This window comes from Macaca nemestrina, chromosome 10 (genome assembly GCF_043159975.1).
Source record: "Macaca nemestrina isolate mMacNem1 chromosome 10, mMacNem.hap1, whole genome shotgun sequence".
Lineage (NCBI taxonomy): Eukaryota > Metazoa > Chordata > Mammalia > Primates > Cercopithecidae > Macaca > Macaca nemestrina.
The window spans coordinates 111,722,644-111,743,608 of record NC_092134.1 but is presented as its reverse complement, the minus strand read 5'-3'; the positions used below and the strand labels follow the sequence as shown (position 1 = coordinate 111,743,608).

Here is a 20,965-nt window from a genome sequence, read left to right as displayed (position 1 = left end):
GATGATGACAATAATAATATCATCCCGACAGAGTAGATGCAAGGACTAAATGAGACTGCACATGTAATAAACCCTTAACAGGATAGTAGCTACCATCTTCATCACCATTACTGGTGGATAATGGTAAATAATGGTAATATGGTAATAATGGTAAATAATAACAGTGGATCCACATTTTACAAGTTGGGGAGAAGGTTGTGTGAGGATTTCGTTGTTGTTCAACTTTGAGAGCTGTTTGTAACAAGAACCTCATGTGAATTTTTATGGGGACATTGACACCAGGCTGAAACAAATCTGGCTTAAATTATGAGCAGGTAAAATGTTGCTTACATATGTCACCAAACATAAGAAAAAAGTAGTTTCCTCTGAATGCCATTTATTTAGTTGCCCAGATTTATATGGGGATTTGGGAGACTTTTCTTGAAAATGAATAAAGTTAGCCAGCACTTTACGGAAAACAACTAATGGTATTTGCTGTCAGAGGTAAAAATGGTGCTTTTGAGTTGTAATGGTTAATATAGGTGTCAATTTGACTGGATTGAGGGACGCCTAGATGAAGCATCATGATTGGGCGTTTGAGAGAGTGTATCCAGAGGCGATTGGCATGTGAGTCGGTGGACTGAGAGAGGAAGACCTGTCATCAGTGCTGACTGGCGCTTCCAAAGGGCTAGGAGCAGAAAAAGCAGGCAGAAAAAGAGGGATCCTCATGCTCTCTCTACTCTCTGCCTCTTTTCCTGAGGAGGACACTTTTTCTCCTTCTGCCTTTGGACATAAGACTTCAGGTTCTTTGGCTTTTGAACTGTGGGACTTACCCGAGCAGCTTCATGGGGGCTCTAGGGCCTGAGTAGGGGCTGCACTGTTAACTTTCCTGGTGCTAAGGCTCCTGGATTTGGACTGAACCATACTACTAGCTTGAGCCACGCTACCAGCTTCTGTGCTTCTCCAGCCTTGCAGATGGCCTATGAAGGGACTTTGCTTCTGTGATCCTTTGAGCAAATTCCCCCTAATAAACCCTCTTCCATGCATTCTACTGATTCTGTATCTCTGGAGAACCCTGACTGATACACAACTGAAAATGAGAATTTTGAAAAATCTACACCTGAACCATGAACTTTCTAGGACTTACAGTCTTTTCTGACAACATAGGTTAGATAGTAATGAATACAATTTTTTGATATCATATAGGGAAATGGCTCATCATTTGGAAGATCTCAATAAATTCAGTGAATCAATAACTTAGAGATAATTAATGCATGATGTAACAAAATCATGCTTTAGAAAAGGATACAGTGTTTTAATGTAACCAGACACCAAACGCTTATTTGATAAGGTTTTAGAGTCCAAATTGCAACTAATCTTCAAGCAATGACCATCTATCCATTTTTGGTGTAACATCAAAGAAAAATATCCACAATTATCTAAAAGAGCAAGAAAATACCACTCTCTTTTCCAACTACACATCTGTGCGAGGCTGGGTTTTCTTCACGTATCTCAACCAAGACAACAGATTACAATAGAATGAATGCAAAACAGATATGGGAATCTAGTTGTCATCAATCAAGCCAGACATTAAAGAAATTTGCAGAACAATCCTCATTGCTCTCTAAATTTTTGGTTTGTTCTTGGAAACCATAACTTTTAAAATACAGATATTTGTGTTAATATGTAATGGTTGTATTATTATTTTTAATTAATTAAATATTTTTAAATTCCCCATTAAATTTCTAGTATGGTAAACGCTGCTAGATATGACATGCTTTGGGGGTTCTCAATAATTTTTAGGAGTATAAAGGAAACTGAGAGCAGCAAAAAGTTTTAGAACTTCTGGTGGTGGCTAATCTGCTTTTCAGTTGGAGGTACTGGGGCATATGTTGAGACAGAAAACTATCAACAGGTAGATACTTCTCCCTGGCGTGCAAGTCAGTTACTGTCATAAATGATTCTTCAGATAACATCTCAGGTCTTGAGTTCTTCCATCCACTTAGCAGTCACCATATGGAATTCTCATGTGGTCAGAATTGAATTCTCAACTTCTGGCTCCTATGGCAGTCTCTCAAACTTCTTTCATTTCCTCTGCAGAGTACAGCTAGGGTTCTTACGCCAAAGTAAGGGAATTTACTTTGTAGTTCCTTTGCTTTGTACTTAATGCTACTAATGCCCATGTTTAGGTTTCTTTTTCTTTTTTTCTCTTTCTTCCTTCCTTTTCTTTCTTTCTCTTCTTTTCATTTTTCCTTCATGTCTTTATTTTTGGTTTTCTCCTCTTTTTCAAAAATGAGGCTATTAGAGTGATTGTAGAGTTATAATAGAAGAATTGCCTTTATATTGTAAGTATAAGGTTGCTACATTAATATGTTTTTCTTGAGAACATCATTCTACACCAGGCAGCTAACCCTGTGATCTCAAGCAACTTAGTGAAGTCTGCAACTCTGACAATTATAAGACATATATTTTGAACACTGACTGGTACTATTCTTTGTAGAATGCATGAGGACCAAATCCACAAAATACACATGCTTTAAAATAAATCACTAACAATTTGGAAGCCTATGCCCAACAGAGTGAAAATGAGATTGCACAAGTATAATTTCAAAATCAGTTTACAATCCAGTGGCAAATTCATGGTCATAATTAGCATCGTGATCACTATTGTGATAATCATCATGGATAAAAGGAAATTTTCAACTCACAGCCATTCATGCATGGAAGACAGCAAAACTGAAAATCCTGTTGCATCCCAACTGGTTCTAACAAACTGAAGCTGGGAAAAAAAAAAAAAAAACATGAATTTTGAGTGACTTAAGATGCCATGCTGTTACTAATTCCATCCAAAAATTCTCCTGATTGATGAACATGGAGACCTGTTTTATCCAATCACATTCAAACTTATGAACTTGTCTCCTCCTTTGCCGGCCACTTGTGTTCAATCTTTATTTAAAATAACACCATGAGCTCACACACACACACACACACACACATCCTCTTCTGTTTTCTAGCACTTACCAGGATTTTGTCCCTCGGTACAACTAGTCAATAAATGGCTTCACTAGTGTGTTTTCCTTTCCCCAACAAGTTAATAAACTTGGATTGGGTCTCCTTTAATTTCAGTTTTCTTTGTTTTATTCTTTGATAGCTGCTCACTAAGGGCAGGACCTGTTCTTCATATTTTACATATAGTTTGAAATTTTAATTCTCACAAAAGCCTCTGATGTAGTCAGGTCACATGCTGGTGAAGATCACGAATTCAAAACAGTGTTTGAGTTCTGATCTTGCTCCCCTACCTGCAGCTGCATGATCTTCTGCAAATGTTTGTGCCTCACATCTCTGTGCCTATACTTATGTGTAAAATGGCAGCAATAATAGAACCAAATTCTTGACTTGTTGAACACAAGGAAGATAACACATAAGGAACATAAGGAAGATAAGGAAGATAAGGAACATAAGGAAGATAAGGAAGATAACACATAAAGACGATTAGAATGGGCTGGGCGCGGTGGCTCATGCCTGTAATCCCAGCACTTTGGGAGGCCGAGGCGGGTGGATCACAAGGTCAGGAGATCAAGACCATCCTGGCTAATACGGTGAAACCCCATCTCTACTAAAAATACAAAAAAATTTGCCAGGCGCGGTGGCGTGCGGCTGTAATCCCAGCTGCTCGCGAGGCTGACGCAGGAGAATCGTTTGAACCCGGGAGGCGGAGGTTGCAGTGTGCCGAGATGGCACCACTGCACTCTAGCCTGGGTAGCAGAGCGAGACTGTGGTCTCAAAGAAAATTTAAAAAAAAAAAAATTAAAACATAAAAAAAATTATTGCAATGGTGCCTAGCACATAGTAAAGCATTCAGTACTAACTATTATGAACTCCCTTTACAGATGAAAAATCTGAGACTTCCAGCAATTGAGGAATTGGTTTAAGGTCATAGCTAGTAAATGGTGGATCTTGGGTTTCTTCCCCAAGATTTATTTTATGGCAAAGCCTGTGCTAAAAAAAATTCTTGTTTATAACCACTTTCTACAATGTTTCCTTTCGCTTCGTTGTATTATTTTCTTAAGTGGTGTAGTCTTGCCTTTTCTTGTTTATGTTATTTCATTCCTTTTAAATAATCTAGATGACAATATAATTCCTCTATTAACACTTCATTCTTCACCAAAGTTTCAATCATTTCAGTGACAAATATCACCCTCCTTACCCATTGTTCGTGCCTTGAAGACATTTTTTTCTAATGAACATTCTTATTTTTCTGAAACTAAAATTTGACCTCTTTCAAAATATTCCTTTTAATGTATGTAGTTTCTACTGATAAGCATCTATTATTAATAAATAAGCAGTTGTGTTGAAAACCAAAAAATGAACATCACTATAATTTCTGATCTTAAGATAGATGAACTTTGTAATCAGTCAGGAAGATATGTGCTTGTGATAAGACCTTACAAATTTTTAGGATTTTTTTGCATCTAGACAAACCATGGACATTATTTTTGAACATTCATTATTATTATTATTTGAGACAGAGTCTTCCTTTGTCACCCAGGCTGGTATGCAGTGGTGCAATCATAGCTCACGGTACCCTCAATCATCTGGGCTCATGCTATCCTCTCACCTCAGATTCCAATGTAGCTGGCACTATAGAAATACACAAACATAACCTGCTGAATTTTTTATTTTTTGTAGAGATGGGTTTCACTATGTTGCCCAGGCTGGTCTTGAACTCCTAGCCTTGAGAGGTTCTCCCATCTTGGCCTTCCAAAGTGCTGGTGGTCAGTCACCATGCCTGACCTATCATTATTTAAATATAAGTTTATATCAATTTTGAAATCATGCTAAGAAGCAATTTCCATGAGGGGACTGACATTAGAGATTCCTTCTTAAAGATCTAATCTCCAAATGCACTGGCAAAGTGTTTAAAGAGAATATAAGTATGGATTTTTAAGGAATGGAAGCAATTATTATATCAACGACACACACACAATACATACACCACATACACACATAACTCCTGTCTTACTCAGATTAAGGAAAGAATTAATTTGTATATCTTATATTAAGAGCTACATGTACACTTTTTACCCAATGAACACCTAATATATTTCAATTATTGATTGGTAAATTGTTTTGTTTCTGACAATTATGTCAGTATCACAGAGTTTTATTTTTATACTTTGCATTTTACTTTCATAAGAATTTTTTCTTCATGACTGATTACAAAAGGAATTATGAGCTACATGGCAATTACAATGGAGAAAACATTTTGGTTGAAAAAAGTTGTTTATTTAATTTGACAACAGTAATTTTGGGTTTTAGTAAAGTTAATGAGATATTAGGTACTTTCCACAATGAAAATTGTTTCTGTCCAATGATATTTCATAAATTGTGTGATTTATAGCTCTAGATCACAGGCAAACACACTGGGAAACTGAGGCTTTATTTAAGCAAAAGATACAGGTGTGATAAAGCTTGATGGCTAAAATAATGGAATGTCTTGAAATTCAAACATATACCAATGTTCCTCATTTCTCTTTTTATAAATCTGAACATTGTCAAGCCATGGATTTGTTTTGCTCTTTTGTTGAAAGCCAGGACATAGAGAATATAGTCCCAAGTTGTGCTAGAGGCAAAGAAAGAGAGGAAACACTGGGTGGAGAAAGGAGTTCTGCCAAGAGGTCAGGAAACCTGGGTTCCACTCAGTTCCACCCTGATCATGACTTGCCATGTGACTTTGGGCAAGTTATTTTACATTTCTTGATCTCCATTTTTTTGCCTATAAAATGGGAGCGGGTCAATGTCATTGACTACTTTTGAAAATCTACTGTATTCCCAAAATTCTGTACAGTTGAACTGCCAATTTTTTTTCTTTTTTACACACTCTTGTTTGAATAGCATGTGTATTGAATATTTATAATGCTATAGTTTAAATATTTGTCCCCTTTAAAACTCATGTTGAAACTTAGCTGCCGTTCTAATGGTACAAAGATATGGGGCCTTTAAGAGGTGTTTAGGTCATAAGAGCTCTGCCCTCATGAATGGACTAACGCTGTTATTATAGGAATGGGTTCTTTATCACAGTAGTGAGCTTATCCCCTCTTGCTCTCTCTTGCCCTCTCTTCACCCTTCTATCATGTGATGGCTTCTGCCCATTATGATGTGGCAAAAAGGTCTTTGCCAGATGCTGTCAACTTAATGTTGGACTTCCCAACCTCCAGAGCTGTGAGCTAATACAATTTTGTTCATTATAAATTACCTAATCACTGTTATCATAGCAGCACCAAAAGGTTGAAGACATACACACACACACACACACACACACAGAGATAAGTGTACACACAAATATTTGCTTGTACTATGAGCTGAAAAGGCATAGAAACAATAACACTCTAAATCAATGAGCACATTGGTGCCCAGATCGCAGTTTCCAGTGCCATTCTCCAATAAAAGGAACCAGAACTTCTCAGAGAAATGACTAATTTTAGGACTGATGCAGGGAATATACAATATCAACCTGGAGCATCTTCTATTACCAAAAAGAAAGAAAATGCTCAAAAACAATTTTAGGAATATTCCAAAGGGATACAGGACCAATATGAAAGGCCTCTTAATAGCCAATGCTTAAAAAATCTGAGCAATTAATAGTATGCCATTGAATTATAACATGAAATATAAAATCATTATGGTTGGCTCCATACTGATGTAAATAAAAGTTTGAATAAATAAATGGAGAAAGACAAATATCCCAAACAGAAGAATTTCAACCAATTTGTGTAGTTGACTGAACATATACACAAGTGTATACATACATACATAAGTAAATAAGCAGGAAATAATAGAATATCTCCAGTGCAGAAAAATTCTAAATAGTTTACATAGATACTCCCTTTTTAGGAAGTATCCACCACCTTTCTACCATTTAAGAATGGGCTGTGTATAGAGATTTTCTTCAGTATAGAGTAAGGGAAAGGGAAGAGTAACTTGATTATTTATTGTGGAGAAACTAATACTACCCTAGCCAGATGATTAAGATGATAATCAACAATAATAAGTATATTGATTGCATACATCCTTCATATGATACAATAAAAATGGCACTTTACCTCTGTGATCTTTCTCCCCCCAAACCATAAATCCAGTCTACTAATGAGAAAAATATCAGACAACTCCCAATTGAGGGACAATGCACATAATAGCTGACCTGTACCCCTCAAAACAGTCAAGGTCATCAAAAATAAGGAAAGACTACTGAATTATCACAGTCTGGAGAAGCATAAGAAGACATGACAACTCAATGCAATGTGGTATCCTGAATGGTATTTGAAAGAGAAAAATGACATAGGGAAGAAAAGGGAAATCTGAATAAAGTATGAACTTTAATAATAATGTGTCAATATTGATTTATTAGTTGTGACAGATGTACCACATTAATGTAATATATTAGCAATAGAAAAAACCAAGTGCGGAGTACATGGGAAATCTTTTTACTCTCTTTGCAATTTTTTTGTAAATCAAAATATTTTCTAACATAAACATGTATTTGAAACTATCTGGAAAAACAAAAGACCAAGAATAATGAAGGCAATCTTCAAAAAGAAAAAAAAAATGGAAGGATTTATGCTACCCAGCTTCAGCATTTATCATAAAGCTACTATATCTAAAACAGTATAATATTGGCAAAAGGACAAATAGATCAATTAAATAGGATGAGGAGTCTACAAAGAGGCCCAACTTATATAGTCAAGTGATTTTCAACAAGAGCACCAAAGCACCACAATGGGGAAAGGAAAATCTCTTCAACAAATATGCTGGAATACTGGATTAAAAACAAACAAACAAACAAACTTTGCCCCTACCTCACATCATACACAAAAAGAATCAATTCAAATTGAATAATATTCCTAAAGGTAAAAACCTAAAAAATATAGCTAATGAACAAACACTTAGAAAAATATATCTTTGCAAATTTGTGTCAGGCAAATATTTCTTAGAAAACCCATAGTTGAATCATAAGAGAAAAAACTGATAAATAAGACTTCATCAGAATTTAAAACTTTGGCTCTGGAATACGCCATCAAATAAATAGACAAGTCATAGATTTTGAGAAATTATGGGCAACACATATATATATGACAAAGGACTTGTTAACATGTGTGAAGAACTCCTGCAACACCATGATAAAAAAGATGAAAATTCAGTCTAAAAAATGGGCAAAAGACTAGAACATACACTATACAAAAAATATAATAAATGGCCAATAAACACATACTAAGGAGCTAAATATCATTAGTCATTAGGGGAATTGAAATTAACACCATAATGATAAACCATTATATAAACACCAAACTGGCTAAAATTTAAAAGACTGACAATCACAAATGTCAAGAAAATTTGAATTTACTGGAATTTTTATACATATAAAATGGCACAACCAGTTTGTAAAACCATTTGTCAGTTACTTTAAAAGTTACACATGCGCCTACCCTATGACTCAACATTTTCCCACTTAGGTAATTATACAAGACAACAGAAAACATGTCTATAAAATTTTTGTAAATGAATGATTATAGTAGCTTTATTTATCATAGCCCCAAACTGGAAACAACCAACGTGTCTATAACCTTGTATATTCACACATGAAATACTGTTCACTCAAAAAAGGAGCAAACTACTGCTAAAACAGAATGGGTAAATCTCAGAAATCTTCTGCCAAGGGAAAGAAGTCAAAAACAAAAAAGTTCATACCATACACTTCCATTTATATGAAATTCTACAAGAGATGAAAACTAATCTATTGCAATGAAAATTACATCATTGGCTGCTTCTTGGGAGGTGCTATCTGAATAGAGGAGAGAGGAGTGATGGAAATATTCTGTGTCTTAATACACATTTATCAAACTGATTGAATGGTACACTTAGATACACATTTCTTGTGTGTAAATTTTACCTCAATTCTTAAAAGTTCCCAGGAATATTTAGGGATGCTGTACATAATTAGTAATAATAAATAATAGATAAAATGTATTGAGTAATTATAATGTTCAAACATTGTTCTAAGTGTTTTACTTATATTAACTCACTTAATCCTCACACTCACTCTTTGGAGTTGAGACTATGAGTAAATTATGAAACTGAAATATCAAACCTGGCTCCAGGGACCTTGCCTTTAATCGGTTTGTTGTATGGCCCTATGAAAAGAAATGTGCAAGGATCAGAATCATCATCTAAAATGGTACCTCCTTGTAGAACATTAAGGGCTCATCCCCATTTGAGAGCTTCTAGCCTTCTGAGTAGCCTTCTTTTCTACTCTCATGGGCTTTACTTCTGCTTACTGAATTCAGGCACTTAATTCTGGAATATAATGGGATCACAGTTGTGATATAATTGGTGATTTATTATTCATCATTTTTAATTGCTTTGGATAAATGAATGTTTGTGACAGGAGCCAAATACTGAGGTCAAACAAACCGTTCTACCCACCTTATGTTCTGTGTTTACACATAATTGAAGTAATCTCAGAATTGAAATAACCTGGGGGTCCCAGGTGAAAAATGATAATAAAAAATTGAAATCATAAAAAGTTGCTAGTGGTAGTTCAGCATAAATAGCATGGGGAATGAGGTGTATTCTGAAAGATTAATTCATCAGGTAATTCTATAGTGTGTTCCATGACACAGTTTTTTTTCAGTTAGATGTTTACAATCACCAAAAAAGCTTGTGTTTCTCCTGCCCACTGGTGCAGGTCACCCATCGGGTTACTGAGGCAATCCAAAGGAAAAGTATGACAAAAATGAGTGAAAATTAGAAGGACTAATATCCTGGGAAGGGGTCCAGAGTTCATTCATAGGAAAAATACTCTGCATTTCCTAAAACTCAGGGGAAAATTCGGATCCGGTCACTCGTCAGCTCAGCATCGGTGCGTGGCCTTAGAGAGAGGTTGAGCTGGTGTTTGAGAAGAATCAAATCATCCCCTTAGGAAGCACACTTCCTCTCTCCTGAAATACAGAAGTCACGCGGAAGAGTAAAAAGATAGAGTTGAGATTCCGTCTCAAAAAAAAAGAGACAAAATGTCATCCTGGATCAGCAGAACGAATCCTGGTTTTAGCAGCTAGTTTCTGGCTGCTCTGTGAGGCAACACGTTTTTCAACATATACAGTAACGCTTATGCACTTAAGTAGAATAAAAGAACAGCAGGTCTTCACGGTATAAAAAAGGCACAAAGACTGGAGCCTGGCTCTCAAAAGAAAGTTGAAAAGGAAGTCTATTTTCCCTAGTTAAGTACTAAATATATGTCATCAAAGAAAAATAAATGAGCACCTTCAAGGACCTCAATGTTCTAAGGAAATGGCAATATAAAAGAAAATCCCTGGATTTGTCAAAGAAAAAAAAAGGTAAGGAGGGAGGACATTCCCCAAGACAAACAATGGAGCAAGCAGAGATATATTGAAATATGTTTAAAAAAAAAAAATCAGGAGGTGTTGAAGACAGAGCAATTACTGTTGGCACCGAAACAGGGGAGTATGAATAGGGAGTGAGGGGTCAACTAGGAAAGTAGCTCATAAGCAGTTCAGCTAATGTGAATATGTAATTCTACTACGAAGAACTAGTAATTAGCATTTTATTTTCTTTGTGTGACTTTTGTGGATTTGTTACCAAGCAGCATATAATTTATATTGATATTTATCTGACTTTATTCCAACAGATAAGAATAAGAAACATTACCATATATTTTTAACAGCGTTTGGTTGCACAAGGAACGGGTATTTTTGAACAGTTACATGGACTTAAATCTTTTCCTAGGTTTTTGTTTGTGGTGGTTTCAAGAATTTAATGCTATTTCCTATTCTTTGGTTATTTTCTTATTTTAAAAAATCCTCTTGACCAGGTGTGGTGGCTCATGGCTCTAAACCTAGCACTTTGGTAGGCGGAGGCAGGAGGATTACTTGAGGCCAGGAATTCAAGACCAGCCTGGCCAACATGGTGAAACCTCATCTCTACTCAAAATACAAAAAATTAGCCAGGCGTGATAGCACATGCCTGTAGTCCCAGCTCCTTGGGGGGTGAGGCAGGAGGATCACTTGCCTGAGAGTTCAAGGCTGCATTGAGCCAAAATCACACCACTGCACTCCAGCCTGGGTGACAAAGTGAGATCCTGTCTTAAAAAAACAAACAACAACAAAAAATCATTTTGTTAGACTGTTAGGCTATTATCTGACCCCTTTCAGTCTTTATTGAATTAAATGCTCTCAGTACAAACTTAGAGGTTAATCATAGAAAACTATAGAAAGTCGGTTGCTATTAGTTTCTCTATATTCCTTCCTCCTTTCTCCAAATGTCAATTCTGATATTCCTCAAGAACATGTAAAATCTACTCTTTCATTTATTACTAACAGAGATGGGCCTTAAGGTCTAGAAATATCCCAGAACTTTTTTCTTTCATCATTATCTCTCTGTCTTGCTTCCAGATGTTTTTAGAAAGTAGATGTGGATGTAAATGCTACTCTACCAAGAATAAAGCTGGAAATTAAAAGGAAATTGTATTAATAATAAGAAAATGGAATGTAATTTTATTTAGAAATAATACTAAATCAAATCTGACTATGATCCTGCTCTTTTTAATCCCCCAAGTGGGTAGTGAAGTATTTACTTAACCTTGCCCAAAGACAGGTCTGGCCTCTGCCCTCAGCTGTTGAGGTAATCTCTAAGCCCTTAGAATATCATGCCTGATAACAGTGTTTTTGTTTACTGGGGGCCTTGGGCCCGGCCAGATAGTTTAACAGTGTGATTTGTCAGGAGGGATTTGGGGCCCATGGTACCAGCTGACCTCAGGAGGGGCTGGAGACTTGGGTTAGCCACATGGATAGCCAACCATGTCTATGTGATGACCCCCAATAAAACTCTGGACACTAAGAATCAGGTCAGCTTCCTTGGTTGGCAGAACTCCATGTGTACTGTCACAAACATTACCTGAAAAGTTAGCACTGTCCATGACTCCACTGGGAAGTGTGTATGTGGATGTTTTTTGAACTCTGCCCTATGCACCTCTGCCCTTGGCTGATTTTAAGCTGTATCTTTTCACTGTAATAAGCTGCAACCAAGATTAACTGTTTTCTGTGAGTTTTGTGAATCCTTCTAGAGAATTATTAAAACTGGAGGTGATCTTGGGAACCCTAACTTGAAGTTGGGATCGGAAGTGAGAGTGGTCTTGAATGTCCCAGAATCCACACTAAATGAACCTATTCATATTTTATCTTTCACATGTTGGAGCCTAAGAACCACTGTTATTACTACTGGCTCTTATAAATATGTGAAATGTATTCTAATTTAAATAGTTAAAGAAAGAGCAGGTAAAAATCTGTGTTAGCTGCAAAAAAAAATTAAATTACCTTGGTATTTATATCCATCATGCTTTACTGCAGATGGCAATGTTGTCATGATCCTCTGTTGATATTTCTCAGAGATGGTCTAAGTGTAGAATCGCTGCTTGCTTGTGATAAATCTGAATTATTTTTCTAAAGGATGAGTCAGAGACAGGACACAGACTCTTCTGGTCTCTTGGCATGAGTATTATTTGATGAAAATTTCAGACAGATGTAAAAAGATGGCTTTGCATGGTACCAGGGCTCAGAACACTAACTGACACATATTACTGATAAGACATTTAGCTTAACCCGTCTGCCTTCTAAGAAATGTGACTATTGTCCATAAAATATCCTTTTTTTCTAAAAACCAGCTAGGATATTGGTGTAGTTCTTAGACAGAAGGTGGAAGTTATACTGTATGCAGTAATTTGATCTGATGGAAAAGCTGAAAAACCCAAATTTCTGTGTCTATTTTTAAGATCTCAAGTTTTCAGGGAAAATATTGTGGGTGTCTTTCAATTTATTTAATAAAAAAGTAGAGTTACAATGAAATAAATATAGCTCTTGTTGCTGCTGCACCCTTCTATGAGGCCCGCAGGCACCGGATTTAGGAATCTTCTCTTGTATGACTTATTGCTCACCCTCTTCCTACTCCCTTCAGTAATATATTCTGTATGTTACCAGTAGGCTTTTGCTCACTCACCTGGCAAGCACTTTTAAGATGTCATTGAATAAGAAAGTTTAATGCAAAGATGAATATATTTATCCCTTCGGAATAGCACCTGTTCTGCCTAGAACCTGGGTCTAAAATGTCAAATGTCAATTCCAATCATACAGGAATTTTTCTCTCTAAATCTCTCTCTTTTAGGAACCTAAAATTGTGCATGCTTAACAGTTTCTGGAATATAATAGACAGGCAAAATTGTTATTGAATGAGTGATCAGAAACAAAGGGTCTGGATTAGAATCACAATAAGAAGGAAAAAGTGGCCGAGCATGGTGGCTCATGTCTGTAATCCCAGAACTTTGGGAGGCCAAGGTGGGTGAATCATTTGTGCTCAGGGGTTTGAGACTCCCTGGCCAACATGGCAAAACTGCATCTGTACAAAAACTACAAAAACTGAGCATGGTGGGGCACACCTGTGGTCCCAGCTACTTGGGAGGATGAAGTGGGAGGATGGCTTGAACCCAGGAGGTGGAGGTTGCAGTTAGCTGAGATTGCACCACTGCACTCTGGCCTGGGTAAAACCCTGTCTCAAAAAAAGAAGAAGGAAAAAGTACTCAAATGAGGTTATTGGAGGGTGTATTTACAGATGAACTGTTTACGCACATGAATTGAAAGGGATCATAGATGTAACCCAAGGGATAATGCAGTAAGCTCACGCACAAAGGAGCTATTTTCTGTCCTAGATACAAAGGGGAAAGGTGAGGGAATGGTTACCACAACCTGGAATAAGTTTGTGTAGAGAATGTTGCTTTGGGAGAGACAATGAAGAACCCAGATAGCTGAGGTCCCTTTCAGGGAATGAGCAGAGAAATAAATGCAAATGCCTTGGCATCACATCCCTCTCTCACTCTAACTTACTCTTAAGATTCCTGCTGGGAATCTAACCAAGTTCATGAGAACCTGTGGTGAACACCAGAATGGCCAGTCTCTGGGGAAGGGTGCAGAGTAACCTAGAGGAGAAAAGGAAAGATATCCAGGAGGGAGTTTCCAGTGTGGACAGGGAGATGGGGCATAAGCAGGCACTTCCCTATAAAGCTTAATTAGAGCTATTCTAGGGGCAAGGACAGGATGCTCCTGGATTCAACAGACAAGATACCTGCATCATCAGGGTCCAGTCAGAGAACAAACACTACACAATATTTTGAATAGAGAAAGGTTAGGGTAAAGAATTCTTAACTAATAACAGGCAGGTAGCTAGCTATAAGGCATTAAGAGAACTCTAAAGAATACAGAAATCACAGACACGGTGGCAGATAGACAGCAGTTTCTACCCCTAGGCTGAAGCAGAGTACCCAAGCCAGAAACAAATGTGGAAGAAAGCCCTCCATTCAAGGCTGAGATTCACACCTCATTGGAGAAGTAACGTTATACGGCCACGTTATACGGCCACTGATGGCAGAGGAGTTCACTGAGGCATGTATGACTGGCTGAGGCTGGAAAACAGGAAAACGTTCATGGAGGTGCTGACAAAACGTGCCAGAAATCCACCCATTGGGTGCTGATGTAAAAGCTCCGAATTAGCTCGGCTGAGGATCCTGCTCAAGGTCTAAGTGCAACAGGAGCAAGAAGAAAGGCAAGCACAGGGAAGCATAAAAAGGAGCCCCTTCCTCCTGCAATCTCCCTCCAGTGTCCTCCACTGACAAAGACGAACAATATGCCAGGTGGCAAAAAATATTTACAGGGTCCATATGCAAAAATCACAGGGTGATGAAGAGCACAATTCAAGTTGAGAAGCATCAAATTGATAACTGACACACTATCTAACACAGGAGTAAATGGGGTTATGGAATTAAAGGAGGAATTCCTAAATTTTGAATGAGTTGGAGTTTTCTAGGTGAATAATTTGAAGAGGAACATTTATGCTGCATGTAAAAAAAAGTTGTAGAGTTGCAAGAACATTACATCGAAGGGATTATAAATAATTCTGAATGATTGCAGTTATCTATGACCATTAGAAGCCCCAAGTATGAGCTCCACCATGTGTAATTATAAATGACATTTTACTTTTACCTAGCTAGCAATTTCTTCAAAAAGGAAAAGAAATAAAAGACATTAAGAGTGGAAAAATCTTATTTTTCAAAACAACACAATACCTACCTGAAAGTGGAAATGCAAATAGCTTTTCTAGACTTATCCAATTATAAAGTCATGGATAGATTCATTCCGTTGAACTTTGTGGGCTAGAGCACAAAGCAGGATCTTGGGTCCCTGATTACAGGTTTTGGGCCTTGGATGTTATTTCTGGACCTGCTTTGGGCTAGAGGGGAGCCCAATGTCTTGAAGGGTTAGTCCCAAATCTGGCAGCATTCACCACAAGCCAACTGATGAGCCCTTGGGCCTTAAGTGAACATCAACAGTAGCTGGGCAGTACTTGCAATGGCTCTTTGTTAGTGGTGGCCTGTGGCGAGAAGCTCCTTTGCCTGTGGAAAGGGGAGGGAAGAGTGGGAAGACCTTTGTCTTGTGGTTTGAGTGCCAGCTTAGCAGAAGCTAATAGAGAACCAGGTAGATTTCTAAGATTGTTACTCCAGTCCCTGGCTTCTAGATGGCATCTCTGGACTTACCCGGGGCCCTGAGGAACTTGCTGGCCTGAAGTGCAGTACACAAGCCTGGCTGGAATCACCATCTGTTGATTATAGAGCCCTGGGGCCTCGATCGAACATAAGTGGTAGCCAGGCAGTGGTTACTGCAGGCCTTGGGTGAGACTCAGTGCTATGCTGGTTTTGGGTCTGACCCAGAACAGTCCCAGTGGTGGTGACCACAGGAGAGCTTTTGTCACCTCTCCTCCAGCTCTAGGTGGTTCAGCACAAAGAGAGAGAGAGAGACTCCATTTGTTTGAGAGAAAGTAAGGGAAGAGAACAAGAGTCTCTGCCTGGTAATCCAGAGAATTCTTCTGGATCTTATCTAAGTCCACCAAGGTCACACCTCCAGAAGTCTGCAAGAAGCACAGCAATACTGGACTTGGGATGCCTCCTAATGCAGCTGGAGCTGAGATCACAGCACCCAAATCCATTTGAATATCTGAAAAGCCTTCCCAAGAAGGATGAGTACAAAGAAGCCCAGATTGCAAAGACTATAATAAATACATAACTCTTTAATGCCCAGAATGATACACACCTACAAGATGTAAAAATTCGCCTCAAGGGAGGCAAATCCAAGAGTTATTGACCTTAAAGAAGAGGTAGAGAAAGAGATAAGGGTAGACAGTTTATTCAAAGAGAGAATAACAGAGAACTTCCCAAACCCAGTACAAGAAGACTATAAAACACCAAGCAGATTTAACCCAAAGAAGACTACCTCTAGACATTCAATAATCAAACTCCCAAAGATCAAGGATAAAGAAAGGATTCTAAAAGCAGGAAGAGAAAATAAACAAATAACATACAATGGAACTTCAATACATCAGGCAGCAAAGTTTTCAGTGAAAACCTTGCAGGCCAGAAGAAAGCGGCATTGCATATTTAAAGTGCTGAAGATGAAACACTTTTACCCTAGAATACCATATCCAGTGAAAATATCCTTCACACATAAAGGAGAAATAAAGACTTTCCCAGACAAAGAAATGCTGAAGGATTTCCTCAACACCAAACCTGACGTACAAAAAATACTAAAGGGAGTTTGTCAAGCTGAAAGAAAAGGACATTAATAAGCAACAAGAAATCATCTGAAGATTCAAAACTCACTGATAATAGTCACTACACAGAAAAACACAGAATATTATAACACTGTAATTGTTGTGTATAAGCTACTCTTAAGTAGAAAGACTAAATGATGAACCAATAAAAATAATAACTACGACAACTTTTCAAGACATAGTAAAATAACATATAAATATAGCCATGCACAGTGGCTTACACCTGTAATCCCAGCATTTTGAGAGACTGAGACAGGACAATTGCTTGAATTCAGGAGTTGGAGACCAGCATGAGCAACATAGTGAAACCTCATCAATAAAAAAATAAAAAATTAAAAACAAAATTTCCAGTATATCAAAAGAAACAACAAGTTAAAAAGCAGAGGATGAAGTTAAAGTGAAGCATTTTGTTTTATTTTTGCTTGTTTGTTTATGAAATCAGTGTTAACTTGTTATCAGTTTAAAATAATGAGTTATAAGAGAGTATTTGCAAGCCTCGTGGTAACCTCAAATCAAAAAGCAACAGATACATAAATAATAAAAAGCAGGAAATTAAAACACACCACCACAGAAAATTACCTTCACCAAAAGGAAGACAGGAAGGAAGGAAAGAAGGAAGAAAAGGTTACACACACACACGCGCGCAAAGGAAAAAAAAGAAAGAAGAAAAAACAAATAACATAATGGCAGGAGTAGGTCCTTACTTATCAATAATAACATTGGATGTAAATGGCCTAAACTCTCCAATAAAATACATAAAGTGGCTGAATGGATTTAAAAACAGACCCAACAATCTATTGCCTCCAAGAAACACACTTCACCTGTGAAGATACAAATAGACTGAAAATAATGAGATGGAAAAAGGTATTTCATGCCAATTAAACCAAAAAAGAGTACGAGTAGCTATAACTGTATAAGACAAAATAGATTTCAAGAAAAAAACTACATGAAGAGGCAAAGAAAGTCACTATATAATGATAAAGGGGTCAACTCAGCAAGAGGATATAGCAATTGTAAACACATATGCACACAACGGGAGCATCCAGATATATAAAGCAGATATTGGTTAAGCTAAAGAGAGAGAGACCCCAGTAAAATAATAGCTAGAGAGAGACTTCAACACCCAACCATCAGCATTGGACATCTCTCCCAGATAGAAAATAAAAAAAGAAGTATTGGACTTAATCTGCACTGTAGAACAAATGGACTTAATATATATTTACAAAGCATTTCATCAAACAGCTACAGATTACACATTCTTTTCCTCAGTACATGGATCATTCTCAAAAAGGTGGCCAAATAGGAACAGCTCCAGTCTCCAACTCCCAGCGCGAGCAACACAGAAGACCTGTGATTTCTGCATTTTCAACTGAGGTACTGGGTTCATCTCACTAGGGAGTGCCGGACAATCGGTGCTGGTCAGGTGCTACAGCCCGACCAGCAGAGCTGAAGCAGGGCGAGGCATCGCCTCACCTGGGAAGCGCAAGGGGAAAGGGAATCCCTTTTCCTAGCCAGGGGAACTGAGACACACAACACCTGGAAAATCGGGCAACTCCCACCCCAATACTGCGCTTTAAGCAAACAGGCACACCAGGAGATTATATCCCACACCTGGCTGGGAGGGTCCCACGCCCACAGAGCCTCCCTCATTGCTAGCACAGCAGTCTGCGATCTAACTGCAAGGCAGCAGCCAGGCTGGGGGAGGGGCGCCCACCATTGCTGAGGCTTAAGTAGGTAAACAAAGCCGCTGGGAAACTGGAACTGGGTGGAGCTCACAGCAGCTCAAGGAAACCTGCCTGTCTCTGTAGACTCCACCTCTGGGGACAGGGCACAGATAAACAACAACAAAAGCAGCAGAAACCTCTGCAGATGCAAACGACTCTGTCTGACAGCTTTGAAGAGAGCAGTGGATCTCCCAACATGGAGGTTGAGATCTGAGAAGGGACAGACTGCCTGCTCAAGTGGGTCCCTGACCGCTGAGTAGCCTAACTGGGAGACATCCCCCAGGAGGGGCAGTCTGACACCACACACCTCACAGGGTGGAGGACACCCCTGAGAGGAAGCCTCCAAAGCAAGAATCAGACAGGTACACTCGCTGTTCAGCAATATTCCATCTTCTGCAGCCTCTGCTGCTGACACCCAGGCAAACAGGGTCTGGAGTGGACCTCAAGCAATCTCCAAAACACCTACAGCTGAGGGTCCTGACTGTTAGAAGGAAAACTATCAAACAGGAAGGACACCTACACCAAAACCCCATCAGTAAGTCACCATCATCATCAAAGACCAGAAGCAGATAAAACCACAAAGATGGGGAAAAAGCAGGGCAGAAAAGCTGGAAATTCAAAAAATAAGAGCGCATCTCCCCTAGCAAAGGAGCGCAGCTCATCGCCAGCAACGGATCAAAGCTTGACAGAGAATGACTTTGACGAGATGAGAGAAGAAGGCTTCAGTCCATCAAACTTCTCAGAGCTAAAGGAGGAATTACGTACCCAGCGCAAAGAAACTAAAAATCTTGAAAAAAAAGTGGAAGAATTGATGGCTAGAGTAATTAATGCAGACAAGGTCATAAATGAAATGAAAGAGATGAAAACCATGACACGAGAAATACGTGGCAAATGCACAAGCTTCAGTAACCGACTCGATCAACTGGAAGACAGAGTATCAGCGATTGAGGATTAAATGAACGAAATGAAGCGAGAAGAGAAACCAAAAGAAAAAAGAAGAAAAAGAAATGAACAAAGCCTGCAAGAAGTATGGGATTATGTAAAAAGACCAAATCTACGTCTGATTGGGGTGCCTGAAAGTGAGGGGGAAAATGGAACCAAGTTGGAAAACACTCTTCAGGATATCATCCAGGAGAACTTCCCCAACCTAGTAGGGCAGGCCAACATTCAAATCCAGGAAATACAGAGAATGCCACAAAGATACTCCTCGAGAAGAGCAACTCCAAGACACATAATTGCCAGATTCACCAAAGTTGAAATGAAGGAAAAAATCTTAAGGGCAGCCAGAGAGAAAGGTGGGGTTACCCACAAAGGGAAGCCCATCAGACTAACAGCAGATCTCCCGGCAGAAACTCTCCAAGCCAGAAGAGAGTGGGGGCCAATATTCAACATTCTTAAAGAAAAGAATTTTCAACCCAGAATTTCATATCCAGCCAAACTAAGTTTCATAAGTGAAGGAGAAATAAAATCCCTTACAGATAAGCAAATGCTTAGAGATTTTGTCACCACTAGGCCTGCCTTACAAGAGACCCTGAAGGAAGCATTAAACATGGAAAGGAACAACGGGTACCAGCCATTGCAAAAACATGCCAAAATGTAAAGACCATCGAGGCTAGGAAGAAACTACATCAACTAACGAGCAAAATAATCAGTTAATATCATAATGGCAGGATCAAGTTCACACATAACAATATTAACCTTAAATGTAAATGGACTAAATGCTCCAATTAAAAGACACAGACTGGCAAACTGGATAAAGAGTCAAGACCCATCAGTCTGCTTTATTCAGGAGACCCATCTCACACGCAGAGACATACATAGGCTCAAAATAAAGGGATGGAGGAAGATTTACCAAGCAAATGGAGAACAAAAAAAAGCAGAGGTTGCAATACTAGTCTCTGATAAAACAGACTTTAAACCATCAAAGATCAAAAGAGACAAAGAAGGCCATTACACAATGGTAAAGGGATCAATTCAACAGGAAGAGCTAACTATCCTAAATATATATGCACCCAATACAGGAGCACCGAGATTCATAAAGCAAGTCCTTAGAGACTTACAAAGAGACTTAGACTCCCATATAATAATAATGGGAGACTTCAACACTCCACTGTCAACATTAGACAGATCAACGAGACAGAAAGTTAACAAGGATATCCAGGAATTGAACTCATCTCTGCAGCAAGCAGACCTCATAGACATCTACAGAACTCTCCACCCCAAATCAACAGAATATACATTCTTCTCAGCACCACATCGCACTTATTCCAAAATTGACCACAATATTGGAAGTAAAGCACTCCTCAGCAAATGTACAAGAACAGAAATTATAACAAACTGTCTCTCAGACCACAGTGCAATCAAACTAGAACTCAGGACTAAGAAACTCAATCAAAACCGCTCAACTACATGGAAACTGAACAACCTGCTCCTGAATGACTACTGGGTACATAACGAAATGAAGGCAGAAATAAAGATGTTCTTTGAAACCAATGAGAACAAAGATACAACATACAAGAATCTCTGGGACACATTTAAAGCAG

The 20,965-nt window shown here is 38.4% G+C and overlaps 1 long non-coding RNA gene across 1 annotated transcript in view; it reads right to left on the bottom strand.

The window, feature by feature from the left end:
• Positions 1-20,965, bottom strand: part of LOC139356567 (uncharacterized) — a 63,059-nt gene that overhangs the window by 7,343 nt on the left and 34,751 nt on the right. The window contains exon 3 of the long non-coding RNA XR_011608582.1: positions 2,688-2,758. This is a non-coding gene — a long non-coding RNA (uncharacterized lncRNA). The remainder of the gene's footprint in view (positions 1-2,687; positions 2,759-20,965) is intronic.